The sequence below is a fragment of the Poeciliopsis prolifica genome, unplaced genomic scaffold, assembly GCF_027474105.1.
Source record: "Poeciliopsis prolifica strain line A6 unplaced genomic scaffold, Auburn_PproV2 SCAFFOLD066, whole genome shotgun sequence".
NCBI classification, from domain to species: domain Eukaryota; kingdom Metazoa; phylum Chordata; class Actinopteri; order Cyprinodontiformes; family Poeciliidae; genus Poeciliopsis; species Poeciliopsis prolifica.
The window spans coordinates 64,254-81,391 of NW_026562441.1; the positions used below are offsets into that span (position 1 = coordinate 64,254).

At 37.3% G+C, this 17,138-nt stretch overlaps 1 protein-coding gene and 1 pseudogene across 1 annotated transcript in view; one reads left to right on the forward strand and one right to left on the reverse strand.

Moving 5' to 3' along the window:
• The window catches only part of LOC129351298 (gastrula zinc finger protein XlCGF26.1-like), a gene marked incomplete at both ends in the record, with an annotated part of 29,606 nt that overhangs the window by 6,046 nt on the left and 6,422 nt on the right, over window positions 1-17,138 (reverse strand). The window lies entirely within an intron of this gene.
• Window positions 988-10,376, forward strand: LOC129351259 (zinc finger protein OZF-like; annotated as a pseudogene).

The following is a 17,138-nucleotide window of genomic DNA, read 5'->3' on the forward strand; positions in this document are numbered from 1 at the left end:
CTCTTGGTTTTTTACTTTTCTCCGTCTCGTCCGGCTGCATTTCCTGCAATGAATTACTGTTTCTTTTTACTCTTGCCTTGTCTGGGTAACCTCTCAAGCGTCCTCACTTTGACGCCATCTTTAACGTTCGGTTCGTTCCAGAATCGCATCAGCGAGCCGAGCTGCATTCAGTCGTAAAGTTTGTTTTTATTCAAACTTCAGCAGTTTTCTTGTTGTCCTTCTGAGGTGGTGACATCAGTTTGTGACATCACAGAATTTGATGTCACAAAGAGTGATGCACCCTTTGTGGAGAGACAATGCATCACTTCTGAATCTACGGTCATAGCTATTGCAGCAGTTGGAGAGAAAGCACAAGGATTGTATTATTCGCGTGTTAGTACAGTTAGTACCTTTTCTGATCGATTTTCAAATTTGTCCAGAGAGAAAGAGTTAAAAATGAATAAGAGCAGTAAGATGAATAAGTCTACTGATTGCAAAGACAAGGAATTGCAACGAATCATAGCGAGACAGACGCAGCAGCTCAATGACATTTTGAAACAAGTCAGCATGATGTCCATCGAGCGAAAGTCTTGCTGAAAGCCAATGAGGAGCTGAACATCCAAGTTCTCAACGTGAAAAAGCTGCGCTTGAAGTAGACGCTCTCCTTCGGCAGAAAGACGACGACTTGAAAAAACAGTTGGAGGGAAATAAACTTTAAAGGAAGATATCGCCGATCTAGAGAAGAAACAGGCCACCTTGGAGGATAAATATACTGCCTTAAAGATCGAAAAGACTGCCTTGGAGGAGAGAAACACAGCGTTAGAGACACAAAACACCATCTTGGAGAAGAAGAATGACGATCTGGAGAAAAAATATATTGCAATGGGTCAGAAAACGCAGCCTTAGAGATCGAAAAGAGAGCTTTGGAGGAGAAAAACTCTGCCTTGGAGAAAAATGAAGAGCACTCTGGAGAAAAAAAGCATCGCCTTGGAGCTAAAGAACACCGCCATGGAGAAGGAAAAGACCGCTCTGGTGCAAGAAAGTACCGCGCTGGAGCAGGCAAACACTTCCCTGCAGAAGGTAAACACCGCCTTGAAGCAGAAAAGCACCGCTCTGGAGCAGAAAAGCACCTTCTTGGATGAGAAAATCAATACCTTGGAGCAGCAAAAACGTGCCCTGGAGCAGAAAACCACTGCCTTGGCACAAATAACACCACCTTCAAGCAAGAAAACACCACCCTGGGGCAGAAAAACACCGCTTTGGAGGAGGTTAAAATCTCTCTGAGAGAAGGAAAACACCGGCCTGAAGCTGAAAAGCTTCGCTCTGGAGAAAAGAAGCGCTGCCTTGGTGAAAATGAGCACCGCCCTGCAGCTGAAAAGCTTGGCCCTGGAGCAGAAAACCATCGCCTTGGAGAATATAAACACCGCCTATGAACAGGAAAACACCGACCTGAAGCTGAGAAGTCGTGGAAATGTCTCGGAAGAGGAAAAGCAGACCAAAAAGACGAGGGACAGAGTAGAACAGCAGAACCGGCAGCCACCTGAAGAGGAAACCCACGAAGACAGCCAGTCGGTTTCAGACCAGCCACAGGAGCAGCGGTCAGTAATCGCACGTCTGATCGGAGGGATCTCCAATTCTATTCTGCACACATACCGAGCAGGTACTGCGAAGTACTGGGTTGAATTCTAATTAGAAAGGACTGCAGTGTCAAGGGAGCTTGACACTTAGGGGCTGATGGCAGAAGATGCTGCAGGAGAGCTTGGGCCCGCAGGACTGCGGTGCCATGGGAACTTGAGGCCTCGAGTTCCCAGACCATCAGATTCTAATCTCCTTGTCGCCAGGTCATCAGATACTCTCCGGCTGACCTCCGGGGCTTCATGCCGAGTCTTTTTGCACGAATATTGCATGTTCTCCCCTTGCTTGTGTGGGTTCTCTCCGGGTACTCCGGCTTCCTCCCAAAGTCCAAAAGCTGACTGATAGGTTTATTGATTCCTCTAAACCCATCCTGAGGTGTGGATCTAATGTTTTGTTTACTGATGCTGATCAAGTCTATCGCGATATATATTGTTGTTTAGTTGCCATGAGAGAGGGAGTTGATTCAGATTTCAGGATCACAGTTCACTAGATATTTCAAATGTTTAATATTTTTATCAGATGTTTTTGAGATTGATTGATGTATTTTGTTGATGAATTATTCAGATCTTTTAGTGTTTTTTTATCATAATCTATCTCTTCTGCCTTTGACCTTTCTCCTGATGATAACAAAATACATCAATCAATCTCAAAAACATCTGATAAAATATCAGTCAAATTCAAAATACTCTTTTGACCCAAATTGAAATTAAATGTTGAAGCTCATATGAATTCAAGTTTTTAAAGAGTTATTGTTGTTTACATGTTGTCCATGTAAACCTATTCACACCAGTGGAGTCTAAAAAAATCAGCTTCAAAACATCAGGAAATGATGTAAAACACCACTAATGTGTATCTACATGTTTCAGTGGATCGGTGTAATAAATATCGACCTGAACAGGATAACTTATCTGCTCCTGCTGATTGGTTTAAAGGCTCACATTGATTTCCAATATCAGTCAGTGAGGCGGCGCACCTCGTTCTTTGGGTCTCAAACCGGATCCGGCTTAGACTTAGACTTCCTTTATTGTCATTGTACAAAAAAAACACAAGGTGAATCTTGACAACGAAATGTTGTTACTTGGCTACCAGTGTAGCAGAGCTAAAACCTTATACTACACAATAAATAAATAAATACAATACAAGTGCCATAGAATACACAGGTTCAGTGTTGTGAAAAAAACTAAACTAAAGTGCATGCATTGACCATGTCCATGGGGGGTGATTTGGTGTGTGTGTGTGTGTGTGTGTGTGTGTGTGGTGTGTGTGTGTGTGTGTGTGTGTGTGTGTGTGAGTGTGTGTGTATGTCTGTGTGTGTGTGTATGTGTGTGTGTGTGTGTGTGTGTGTGTGTATGTGTGGTGTGTGTGTGTGTGTATGTGTGTGTGTGTGTGTGTGTGTGTATGTGTGTGTGTGTGTGTGTGTGTGTGTGTGTGTGTGTGTGTGTGTGTGTGTGTGTGTGTGTGTGTGTGTGTGTGGAGGGTGTTATGTGGCGTTAAGCAGTCTGATGGCCCGGGGGAAGAAACTGTTCAGTAGTCAGGTTGTTCTGCACAAGATGCTGCAGAACCTTCTTCCAGACGCCAGGGGGGAAACAGTCCATGGTTGGGTGGGTGGGGTCGGAGAGGATCTGGTGAGCGCGAGATAGGCAGCGCCTCTCTGCGATGTCCTTGATGCAGGGAGCAGAGCCCCCGTGATCTTCTCCCCTGTCCTCACCACCCTCTGTAGAGACTTCCAGTCAGAGGCCCTGCAGCTCCCAGACCAGATGGAGATGTAGCTGGTCAGTTGGCTCTCGATGGTCCCTCTGTAGAAGGTCTGAAGGATGGGGGCGGGAGGGATGCTCTCTTCATCCGACGCAGGAAGTGCATGCGCTGCGCCTTTCTTCACCAGTGAGGAGATGTGGGGAGACCAGCTGAGGTTGTCGTTGATGTGCACCCCCAGGAACTTGGTGCTGCTGAAGACCTCCACTGCTGAGTCGTTGATGAGGAGTGGTGTGTGGGTGGGTCTGGATTTCCTGAAGTCCACTTCTCATGTTCTGTAACTACCAGCCACGGGACCATCTCCATACTGTGCTGTTCCCCCATGATGTTTACCCTGTGGTCTTCCACTGCCTGCTGGGTCTCTCTAACGGATACTTGGGTACCCTGCCGATGATCTACGGACCAAAGGTGTTTTCCCGGGAGCTGGCCGAATCCACAGGCGTGGTCATGACCTTCTTCCTCGCTCTGGGGCTGGCTGTTGAATCTGTGTTTAACGGCTCACATTGATTTCCAATATCAGTCAGTGAGGCGGCGCACCTCGTTGTTTTGGTCTCAAACCGGATCCGGCTGCGTCTCTTCCATGTTTAAATTCTGCTCTGCTTTATCCTGCTGCTTTTTCTCCAGCAGTTTACCCCTTAATCCTCACATCTGACTCTCACGGTGGATTTCAATCCACCGTTTTCTCTCACTTTCCCCTGATAAGGTTTGCTCAGCACTTTCACTTCAGTGCCGCTAAATAGTGAACCATTTATAGTGAAAACGATACACAGATACAAAGAAGGCTGACAGGAATCTGGTAAGGAAAGACATTCAACAAATATTGTCTGGTCCGGGAATCAAACCCGTGACGGCCGTGTGGAGGATTGAAGGCCTCCAATCGTGGGTTGCGCTACCACAGCACGACCCCTGATGAAGAACATTTTCATTTTAGTTTTTGTTAAAGTGAAGAATTTATTGTGTGACCGCACATTTTGACTTTTTTGTCCAGATCTCCCACAATGCAGTGTGTGCAAAGAGGAGGAGGATCTAAATGAGCTCAGAAACCCGGAGAGAAACTTCACTTCAGATCAAGATCATCCAGAACCTCTGCAGATAAAACTGGATCAAGAGGAACCAGAACCTCTGCAGATGAAACAGAATCAAGGGGAACCAGAACCTCTGCAGATGAAACAGGATCAAGAGGAACCAGAACCTCTGCAGATAAAACTGGAACAAGAGGAACCAGAACCTCTGCAGATGAAACAGGATCAAGAGGAACCAGAACCTCTGCAGATAAAACTGGATCAAGAGGAACCAGAACCTCTGCAGATAAAACAGGATCAAGAGGAACCAGAACCTCTGCAGATAAAAACTGGATCAAGAGGAACCAGAACCTCTGCAGATGAAACAGGATCAAGAGGAACCAGAACCTCTGGAGATAAAACTAGATCAAGAGGAACCAGAAACTCTGCAGATGAAACTGGATCAAGAGGAACCAGAACCAGAACCTCTGCAGATAAAATGGGATCAAGAGGAACCAGAACCTCTGCAGATAAAACAGGAACAAGAGGAACCAGAACCTCTGCAGATCAAAGAGGAAGAGGAGCAACTTTCCATCAGTCAGGATGAAGAGCATCTTGTGATGAAACAGGAACTGATGACATTTTGAACAAACAGCAGAAAAACTCAACAGAGACTTCAGAACAAGAAACGCACATGAAAGCTCAACCAGACCAAAATCTATATTCTTGTAAAATTTGTGATAAAACCTTTTCTAGAAATAATTCTTTGATGAATCACAAGAAAACTCACATGGCTAAGAAACCTTTCAAATGTTCCACCTGTGGAAAACGTTACCCTTACAAGAGTCGTTTAAATGATCACATGAGAATTCATACAGGTGAAAAACCGTTCACTTGTCAGCTTGTGGAAAATGTTCCGTCTAAACGACTCTTTAAACAGACACAAGAGAATTTTCTTTGGTGAGAAATCTTACACATGCACAATCTGTGGAAAAAATGTTGTGTCTAAATGTCAGTTACTTGCTCATATGACGATTCATACAGGTGAGAAACCTTTCTCATGTGAGACCTGTGGAAGAAGTTTCACTCAAAAGCAAAGTTTAACTGTTCACATGAAATCTCACACAGGTGAGAACCTTTCTATGTTGGATTTGTGGAAAAGTTTCACTCAAAAACAGAACTTAACTTCTCACAACAGAATTCACACAGGTGAGAATAAGCTGTGCATTGATTTATCAGCTGGCTTATTAATAAATGTTGATTCCTTAATTTTGGGACATTGGTGAGCAGCAGATACATGCATGTGAAGCTGATCTGATTCCTCAATGTTATTGACCTCAGCCACTGTTCTGTTCTCCGCTGTGAGGTTTGACTATTAGACCAGCTCACCATGTCATGTCTGCACCCTTAGTGAAAAGCGAGGAAAATGTTTTGTGTACAGATCCAGTTTAAGTCATCACATGAAGATTCACACGGGTTGGAAGCTTTTATTTTGTAGATTCATTAGAAAAAGGTTCACTCAAAACAAATGTAACTGTTCACATGAGAATTTGCACAGGTTTGATGCACAATGTGAACCTCAAGATTCTCAGTAAGTTGCTGTTTGGAAGTGGAGTAATTGCAACCGACTTGGATTTTATTCTGGCAGTTTTATATTTCTATTTTATTTAATCAGACTGAGGGAGAGATTGTCTCTAAAGAAACGATGACTTAAAGGATTTGAGAGTTAGACTTCTAAAATGTTGGAAACTTTATTGTTTTTATTCTTTGTACTTATTTATTTTATTTCAATGATGGAGAAATGGATGCATTTCTTTGACATGGTTTAATAATTTTCCTGCTTAGAAAATGTATTGATGATATGAATTGAATTTCAGATTGAAACTATTTATATAATATTAGAAAATAAACTATTATAATGATGATCTTTTTCTTTTTCCTGTTTAGTAGAAAACTGTGTGAAAGACTAGATTTACATAATTATAGAGGCTGGAATAAAACCTGTTTAAAACAAAAGTAAATCAGGAAAACCTTCATATACATAAACAGCAGCAGTCCACAGAGATCATCTATTCCTCAACGTTGCATACATTCTAATAAAGTCGATATTCTTTTCATTCAACACTTAACAGACTGAGTTCTATATTTATACAAATAAGAGATAAAACAAAATGAGCCATAATTTAACAAAGAATGAACCTAATAATCAAAACTTTAAAATTCAAAGCAAGTATAATTAATCATTTTAAGCAACCTCAGTACTTAACTGGTGAGTTAGAAGTGAAGGAGTCATGGAACATAAACTATATTTTGATCTTATATAATAGTAAAGGTCAGGGTTTATCATTCTATTTATTTAATATTCCTGCTGGAACAATGTTCTTCCTCTGTATTTTCTTTTGAAGTATTTGTGAATTACTGAGTAACTGATCATAACACCTAATTCAATATTCAGTGTCTCCTCAGACTGACAAAAGTATAACAGTTATGTGAATATTCTGGTATTTTAAAGAGAATTTCTGAAAAATATTGATACCAATAAGGAGTTTGGTTTAGAGGCCAAATTTACCACAAGGGCCAATGTGATCGGTTTCATGACGACACTTAAAAAAGAATGAAACAAAACGACAGATCAATATTTAATAATTTGATATAATAAATGAGCCAAAGAGCCTCTTGAGTCTCAGAGATCCAGGTTGCAGAAACCTGGCAGATTGAACAGCAGCTAAAAGTGCAGCAATTTATTAAAGTAAAATTAGGAAGGTTAAATAAAATCTACCTCTAAATATTAACTAAAGGCTTTAAATTTAAACCACAGAACATAAAAGCATCCTGGTTAACTTTATACTTATCTGAAATATCTTTATAAAAATAGACAATATATATGTGACTTTCACTGAATCAGGACTTTATTAGTTATTGCAAGAAGAACAAAACATCATCATCAGTTTTTCCAGACTGATCTATTGTACTAAACCACAGGTGTCAAACTCCAGTCCTCAAGGTGACCTGCAGTGTTTAGATGAGCCACAGGTACAAAACACTGCAATGAAATCACCATAATTACCTCCTCCTTGTGTGGATCAGATCTGCAGAGCCTTAATGACCTAATTACTCTATTCAGGTGGTGCAGCAGAGGCTCAGCTAAAGGTTTCAGGGCATCAGCCCTCCAGGGACTTTAAAAGAAGAGACTCAGCAGAAAATTTAAAGCCAAACTAATAATCACTTCCAGTTTCTTCAGCACAGCAACAGTGAAACACGTGAAAAATAAAAACAGAGCAAATGTCTGCTTTACTTTTCCTCTTGAAGACTGTTTTGCAGTTTAGTTAATGTTTCTGTGTTTAATGTAAAAATGTCTTCAGTTCAGCCTCAGAGAGTTTATCAAGCAGCAGGAAACTCCTGCTGAAGAAACATTCACAGAGTGGAAAGAAATCAACGTTAAGATGGAGGAAGAAGATGGACGATCAGCGCAGACTGATGGATTTTACCCGGATACCCAAGATCATCTTGCACCGGGATAGGTACGAAAAACAGCTGCAGTAGCTGTCATTATTTTAATTGATTGTATACATTGATATTAATTAATTGTGAATCAATAAAACCAGAGCCACACAGAGCATGCTCATTGCTCTGTGATAGTTCTGTGCTGCCTGGCTTCATGCAGCAGGAGAAAAAGTGAGAACTGTCACAGTGTTTGGTTATTTCTGCTTGTTGCTCTTGGTCTGTGTTCATGATGGAGCGTTGTTTACCACTAGTGCATTGCCTTAAATGCTATGTTTAATAGTGCAGACAGTGGTGGTTTCTGATATGAGCAATATGGGCAACCGCCCAGGGCGTTAACTTTTAGGGTGGCATGAGACTTCCATGGATTGTAGCACAGAGCAAAGTAGAACAAAGAGTGTGAATTGATAATATGGTTAAATTGATTTGTTTTTATGGGAATGTGGATCTTTCAGACCAATTTGATTAGCACTTTTGCTAATATTTCACATTTAATTCTTATGTGGCGGCTGGTCTTGGTCTCTGCTTAGGTGGTCTTGACTATAACACTATGTAAAGCTATTTAAAGGGCCGTTTCATTTAACTAAAAAGAAATGTCATAATACTAATGGTCAGATATTGACTTAGCAAGCAGAGTTAATAGAGATGGTTCAGTTTAAATATTTAGTACTTTACTGTAAGTTACAGTGTGGGACCATTATTTGATAAGCGCCATCATATTCTGTGTCCATAAGAATAGCAAAGTATGATGTAAACCTGCAACAGCGCCTCCTACAGTCACAATGTGCAGTGGTCACAGAATATGGTGTAACGTCCCTGTTGGCGAGAAGCGAATCTTGAAGGGGAGTTAACGTCAGCTAGCCAGACTGCATATTTCCAAATGTTGGCACATTTGACGGCATTAAGTTTAATTGCTGGTAAAATTATTAACCACATGCAGACATTGTTTATTCTAAATAAGGTAAATAACAATCTCTCTGAAAGACAATGGAAGAGATTTAATTTTGTAATGTTTTGCTGAGAATTACATTTTCCCCTCCTGGGGGTTTCTGTGGGCTCTAGTGTCCCTTATAAGAAAAAAGGCTGACAGGAATGTAGTAAGGAAAGACATGCGGCAAATATCGTCGAGTCCGGAAATCAAACCCGTGACGGCCGTGTGGAGGATTGAAGGCCTCAAATCGTTGGTTGCGCTACTACAGCACGCCCCCTGCTGAAGAATATTTTCATTTTAGTTTTAGTTAAACTGAAGAGTTCATTGTGTGACCTCACATTCTGACTTTTTTGTCCAGATCTCCCACAATGCAGTGTGTGCAAAGAGGAGGAGGATCTAAATGAGCTCAGAAACCCGGAGAGAAACTTCACTTCAGATCAAGATCATCCAGAACCTCTGCAGATAAAACTGGAACAAGAGGAACCAGAACCTCTGCAGATGAAACTGGAACAAGATGAACCAGAACCTCTGCATATGAAACTGGATCAAGAGGAACCAGAACCTCTGCAGATGAAACTGGATCAAGAGGAACCAGAACCTCTGCAGATAAAACGGGATCAAGAGGAACCAGAACCTCTGCAGATAAAACTGGAACAAGAGGAACCAGAACCTCTGCAGATCAAAGAGGAAGAGGAGCAACTTTGCATTAGTCAGGATGAAGAGCATCTTGTGATGAAACAGGAAACTGATGACATTTTGAACAAACAGCAGAAAAACTCAACAGAGACTTCAGAACAAGAAACGCACATGAAAGCTCAACCAGACCAAAATCTATATTCTTGTAAAATTTGTGATGAAACCTTTTCTCGAAATAGTTCCTTGATGAATCACAAGAAAACTCACATGGCTAAAAAACCGTTCACTTGTCCAGCTTGTGGAAAACGTTTCCGTCTAAACGACTCTTTAAACAGACACAAGAGAATTCACTCGGGTGAGAAACCTTACACCTGCACAACCTGTGGGAAAAGTTTTTTGTTTAAATCTCATTTACTTGCTCATATTGAGATTCATACAGGTGAGAAATCTTTCTCTTGTGAGACCTGTGGGAAAAGTTTCACTCGAAAGCAAAGTTTAACTGTTCACATGAGATGTCACACGGGTGAGAAGGTTCTCAATTGTGGCACTTGTGGAAGAAATTGTTTGACTAGATCTCATTTAGTTCAACACATGAGATCTCACACAGGTGAGAAACCTTTCTCATGTGGGATTTGTGGAAAAGGTTTCACTCACAAACATAGATTAACTTCTCACATCAGAATTCACACTGGTGAGAAGCCATTCTCATGTGAGGCCTGTGGAAAATGTTTCCCTCATAAAAAAAGTTTAACTGTTCACATGAGATCTCACACAGGTGAGAAACCTTTCTCATGTGGGATTTGTGGAAAAAGTTCACTCAAAAACAGCACTTAATTTCTCACAACAAAATTCACTCAGGTGAGAAACCTTTCTCATGTGGGATCTGTGGAAAACGTTTCACTCGAAAACAGCACTTAACTTCTCACAACAGAATTCACACAGGTGAGAAGTAGCTGTGCATTGATTTATCAGCTGGCTGATTAATAAATGTTGATTTCCTTAATTTTGGGACATTGGTGAGCAGCAGATACATGCATGTGAAGCTGATCTGATTCCTCAACGTTATTGACCTCAGCCACTGTTCTGTTCTCCGCTGTGAGGTTTGACTATTAGACCAGCTCACCATGTCATGTCTGCACCCTTAGTGAAAAGTGAGGAAAATGTTTTGTGTATAGATCCAGTTTAAGTCATCACATGAAGATTCACACGGGTTGGAAGCTTTTATTTTGTTGATTCAGTAGAAAAAGGTTCACTCAAAACAAATGTAACTGTTCACATGAGAACTCGCACAGGTTTGATGGCACAATGTGAACCTCAAGATTCTCAGTAAGTTGCTGTTTGGAAGTGGAGTAATTGCAACCGACTTGGATTTTATTCTGGCAGTTTTATATTTCTATTTTATTTAATCAGACTCAGGGAGAGATTGTCTCTAAAGAAACGATGACTTTAAATGATTTGAGAGTTAGACTTCTAAAATGTTGGAAACTTTATTGTGTTTTTATTCTTTGTACTTGTTTATTTTATTTCAATGATTTGGAGAAATGGATGCATTTCTTTGACATGGTTTTAATAATTTTCCTGCTTAGAAAATGTATTGATGAGATGAATTGAATTTCAGATTGAAACTATTTATATAATTTTAAAAAATAAACTATTATAATGATGATCTTTTTCTTTTTTCCTGTTTAGTAGAAAACTGTGTGAAAGACTAGATTTACATAATTATAGAGGCTGGAATAAAACCTGTTTAAAACAAAAAGTAAATCAGGAAAACCTTCATATACATAAACAGCAGCAGTCCACAGAGATCATCTCTTCCTCAACGTTGCATACATTCTAATAAAGTCGATATTCTTTTCATTCAACACTTAACAGACTGAGTTCTATATTTATACAAATAAGAGATAAAACAAAATGAGCCATAATTTAACAAAGAATGAACCTAAATAATCAAAACTTTAAAATTCAAAGCAAGTATAATTAATTTTAAGCAACCTTCAGTACTTAAACTGGTGAGTTAGAAGTGAAGAGTCATGGAACATAACTATATTTTGATCTTATATAATAGTAAAGGTCAGGGTTTATCATTCTATTTATTTAATATTCCTGCTGGAACAATGTTCTTCCTCTGTATTTTCTTTTGAAGTATTTGGTGAATTACTGAGTAACTGATCATAACACCTAATTCAATATTCAGTGTCTCCTCAGACTGACAAAAGTATAACAGTTATGTGAATATTCTGGTATTTTAAAGAGAATTTCTGAAAATATTGATACCAATAAGGAGTTTGGTTTAGAGGCCAATTTACCACAAGGGCCAATGTGATCGGTTTCATGACGACACTTAAAAAGAATGAAACAAAACGACAGATCAATATTTTATAGTTTGATATAATAAATGAGCCAAAGAGCTCTTGAGTCTCCAGAGATCCAGGTTGCAGAAACCTGGCAGATTGAACAGGAGCTAAAAGTGCAAAAATTTATTAAAGTAAAATTAGGAAGGTTAAATAAATCTACCTCTAAATATTAACTAAAGGCTTTAAATTTAAACCAACAGAACAATAAAAGCATCCTGGTTAACTTCATACTTATCTGAAATATCTTTATAAAAATAGAAAATATATATGTGACTTTGACAGAATCAGGATTTTATAAGTTATTGCAAGAACAACAAAACATCATCAGTGTTTTCTCCAGACTGATCTATTGTAACTAAACCACAGGAGTCAAACTCCAGTCCTCAAGGTGACCTGCAGTGTTTAGATGAGCCACAGGTACAAAACACTGCAATGAAATCACCATAATTACCTCCTCCTTGTGTGGATCAGATCTGCAGAGCCTTAATGACCTAATTACTCTATTCAGGTGGTGCAGCAGAGGCTCAGCTAAAGGTTTCAGGGCATCAGCCCTCCAGGACTTTAAAAAGAGACTCAGCAGAAAATTTAAAGCCGGAGATGTTGAAATGGTAAAAATGTTGAGAGATGGGAATCTGTTGGTGGTTTGTAAAAATGAAGAACAAAAACAAGGCTCTAAACATTGAGAATATTTGTAAAAAGAATGTGTTGGAGAAACAAATCATTGGAGAAAATTAAAAAACTAGAGGAGTGATTTATGGGATCCCTCTAGATGAAGATCTTGATAAAATCAAGAAAAGTGTAGTTGGTGCAAAAGTGAATAACTTAAAGAGATTGTCCAAACAGTAAACGGGGAGAGAGTGGGGAGTCTGTCAATACTCATGGAATTCGAAGAGAAAGAATTACCACTAAACATCAAAATAGGTTATCTCAGTTTTCAGGTCAGGCCTTATATCCCTCCACCGCTTCGTTGCTTTAAATGTCAAAGATATGGACACAGAGCAGCAGTTTGCAAAGGAAAGCAGAGATGTCCAAAATGTGGAGAAGATCACAAATTAGAAGAATGTAAAGAAGAGTACAAGAAAAATGTTGTAATTGTGGAGGGAATCATAGAGTTACATATGGAGGATGTGAAGTCAGGAAGAAAGCAAAAGAAGTCACACAGATTAAAATGACTAAAAATATAAGCTATGCAGAGGCAGTTAAAAATGTGAAAGAACAGAAAATAAGAGAGATTGAAAAAACGAGGCAAATTTCACTGCAAAGTGAGATACAGTCAGAGGAAAAGGTTGTGATATCAGTAGAAAAACTAATATTATTTATGGCATATGTTATCAACTGTACTGACCAAGACAAGAATAAAACGGAGAAGATTAAAATTATAGTGAGGGGAGCTGAAACGTTTTTGGGGTTTAAAGAGGGATCATGGGAGAACATAAAGAAAAAATTGGAGGTAGACAGGAAGCCAGGAACATCTGGTGGAAATAATTCATGTTAATATTACAATGGAATGCAAGAAGTTTGATTGCTAACGGACAGGAACTTAAAGGATATATTGATAGTCTTGAGGAAAAACCAGAAAATTATTTGTATTCAGGAAACATGGCTAAAAGCAACGTTAGATTTTGAGATTAACGGATTTGGTAGTGTAAGAAGAGATAGGCAGGAGGGAGGAGGAGGTGGATGTGGAATATTTGTAAAAAAAGGGATACAATATCAGGTTTAGGGAAAGGGAAAGAACTTGAATATATAATAATTGAAATTTGGGAACAAGGTGGTAAAGTTAAAATAATAAATTTTTATAATCCATGTAAATTATTATCAATTGAAATAATGGATGAATTAACTGAATATTTGGAAGGAAAAGTAATTTGGTGTGGGGATTTTAATGCTAATAGTACATTATGGGGTAAATGTAACGATAGAAATGGGAAAATAATAGAAGAATTAATAGAAAGTAAAAATCTTGTATGTATTAATGATGGAACTAGACTTAATGTAAGAACAGGAATGGAATCAGTTATTGATTTAACAATAGTCTCAAATGTGTTAGCTGGTATTTGTGAATGGATCATTGATAAAAATACAACAATAGGTAGTGCTCATTATCCCATTACAATAAAAGTAGGATTAAATATAAATAATAAAATATAAAGGTCAATAAAAAATGGGATTTTAATAAAGCAGATTGGATTAAATTCAGATTTTTAAGTCAAATAAAATTAGAAAAAGTGGATATGGAAATGAATATAGATGAAATAAATTTAAAAATTTGTGAGATAATCTTGGAAGCAGCAGATAAATCTATGAAGAAATAGGGTGTAAAAATTATAAGAAAATAGTACCATGGTGGACAAATGAATGTAAAGAAGCAATAAAAGTAAGAAACAAAGCATTTAAGGTATTAAGAGGTAATTCAAAATATGAGAATTTAATTGATTATAAAAGAAAAGCAAGCAATAGTAAGGAGAATAATTAAGAATGCAAAAAGAGAATATTGGAAAAAATTTTGTAGCACAATAGGGAAGGAAACAAAAATAGAAAAAATTTGGAGAATGATTAGAAGAATGAATGGCATTAAAAGAGAATTTGAATATCCTATATTAAAAGTAGATAATATAAATATAATTAAAGATGAAGATAAAGCAGAAATATTGGCAAGAACATTCAGTAAAATCCACAGTTCAGATAATATTAGTGAGGAGGGTAGAAAAGGAAGAGAAAATACAAAACTCAAATATAAAGATGTGTTGCAGAATGAAGAAGAAGCAAATAACTTGTTAAATGTTGAATTTACAAAAGCTGAATTGAACTCTTCATTTACAAAACTTAAAAATACAGCACCAGTAAAGATAATATGGTATAGAATGATAAGTCAGCTCAGTGAAAAATCTAAAGAGATAATATTGAAATTATATAATAAAATTTGGGAGGAGGGGAAATTACCAATGGAATGGAAAGAATCAATTATAGTACCAATAGCTAAACCAGGGAAAGATCAATCAAAACCAGAAAATTATAGGCCAATAGCTTTAACATCAAACTTATGTAAAATAATGGAAAAAATGATTAACAATAGACTAGTATATTATTTAAATAGTAAGGGTATATAGTAAATTATCAAAGTGGATTTCGAAAAGGGAGGAGAACTAATGATCCAACAATATGTCTAGAGCATGAAATTAGAAAGGCACAAGTAAATAAAGAAAATGTGGTGGCAATATTTTTTGATATAGAAAAAGCGTATGATATGATGTGGGTAGAGGGATTATTAATTAAATTATATAGGTTGGGCATTAAAGGAACGATATATCAATGGATTAAAGACTTTTTACTAAATAGGAAAATTCAAGTTAGAATCGGTGAAGTAACATCAGGAGTATATAGAGTAGAAAATGGAACACCACAGGGGAGTATAATAAGTCCGTTATTGTTCTCTATTATGATAAATGATATTTTTAAGGTATTGATAAAGAAATGGGATGTTCACTCTTTGCGGATGATGGAGCGGTTTGGAAAGAGGGAAAAATTTAGGTTTTATTGTTAAAAAATTACAAGATGTTATAAATGAGCTAGAGAGATGGGCATGGCAATGGGGATTTAAGTTTTCAGTTGAAAAAACAAAAGTAATGATATTTACTAGGAAAAAAATAAACGGGAAGTAAAATTAAAATTATATAGTCAAGAATTAGACTATATAAAGACTATATAAAGATTAGACTATATAAAGTGTATAAAATTTTTAGGAGTATGGTTTGATGATAAACTAAAATGGAATGTACATATTCAGAAAGTTGTCGATAAAAGTAAGAAAATCTTAAATATTTTGAGATGCTTGGCTGGCAATGATTGGGGAGCAGATAGGCAATCTTTGAGACAGTTTTATACAGGTATGATAAGAGCTAATATAGATTTTGGTTGTATTGTTTACAGTTCAGCAGCAAAAGTACATTTGGTTAATTAGATGTAATACAACATCAAGCATTAAGATTATGTTCTGGAGCATTTAAAACCACACCAAGAGCAGCAATGGAAGTAGAGATGGGAGAAATGCCATTAAAATTAAGATTAAGGTTGGAATTAAATTATTGGTTAAATTTGCAAAGCAATAATATTGATCATCCGGCTAGGGAAATTTTAAAACCATGTTGGGAAAAAGAAACAAAAGAAATGGGGAGTCTTGGATGGACAATTGAAAATAAAATAAAAATTTAACATGAGTAGTCTGGAAATTAGTCATACAACACCAACATCAGTAAAACCACCATGGATTCTACCAGAAGCAACAGTAGATATGACAATAATGGATAAGAAACAGGATAAATCTTTCATCATTGATAGTAGTTCAGTGCAGGTACTTTTAAACAATTACTATCAGTATATTCAAATCTATACAGATGCATCAAAATAACTGGAAAAGTAGGTATAGCGTTTGTAGTACCAGAATTCAATATAAGAATAGGAAAACGAATTACAGACGGATTATCAGTGAACACAGGAGAAATGATGGCAATTCTATTGTCTTTACAATGGGTAGAAGAGATAAAACCATTAAAAACAATAATCTGTTCAGATTCAAGATCTGCATTATTAAGTATTAAAAACAAGCAATCGGATAGTAGAATGGACATTTTATTAGAAATATTTCACACATTATATAGAATAAAAATATGGGGGTGATAGTTAATTTTGTATGGGTTCCAGCACATATTGGAACAGAAGGAAACGAGAGGGCAGATAAATTAGCAAAAGGGGCAATTCAAAATCCAATTAGCATTAAAGTTAAAACAAGTAAAGCTGAAGGAAAGAGTATAGTTAAGGAAAAACTGACGGAAAAGTGGCAGGAAAGGTGGGATGAAGAAATAACAGGAAGATGGTATTATAAGATTCAGAAGATGGTAGGAGAAAGAAGAAAGGGAAGAAGAAATAGAAAAGAGGAAAGAGTGATAACAAGGATAAGATTTGGGCATACAGGACTTTACTCACTTTTTAGAATTCAAAAGCATGAAACTGGTAAATGTGAGTATTGTGGAGAATGGGAAACAGTAGAACATGTTATTCTAGAATGTGATAATATGAAAGAGAGAGGAGATATTTGAAAAAAGAGTTTGAAAGTATTAAGGAAAAATTTAATTTAATAGATATTTTGAGGAAGAGTTTTGAGAGCAAACATATACAAATAGTTTATTCGATTTTTAAAGAAAACTAAGATATTCAGTAGAATTTGATAGAGTAGACATAAGAGTTCATGTATGGATGATAGTGATGAGAATATAAATATGGATGTAAGTATGTATGTGTAGGTATAAATATAAATATGTTTTTTCTTTTTTTGTGTGTAGGTGTATG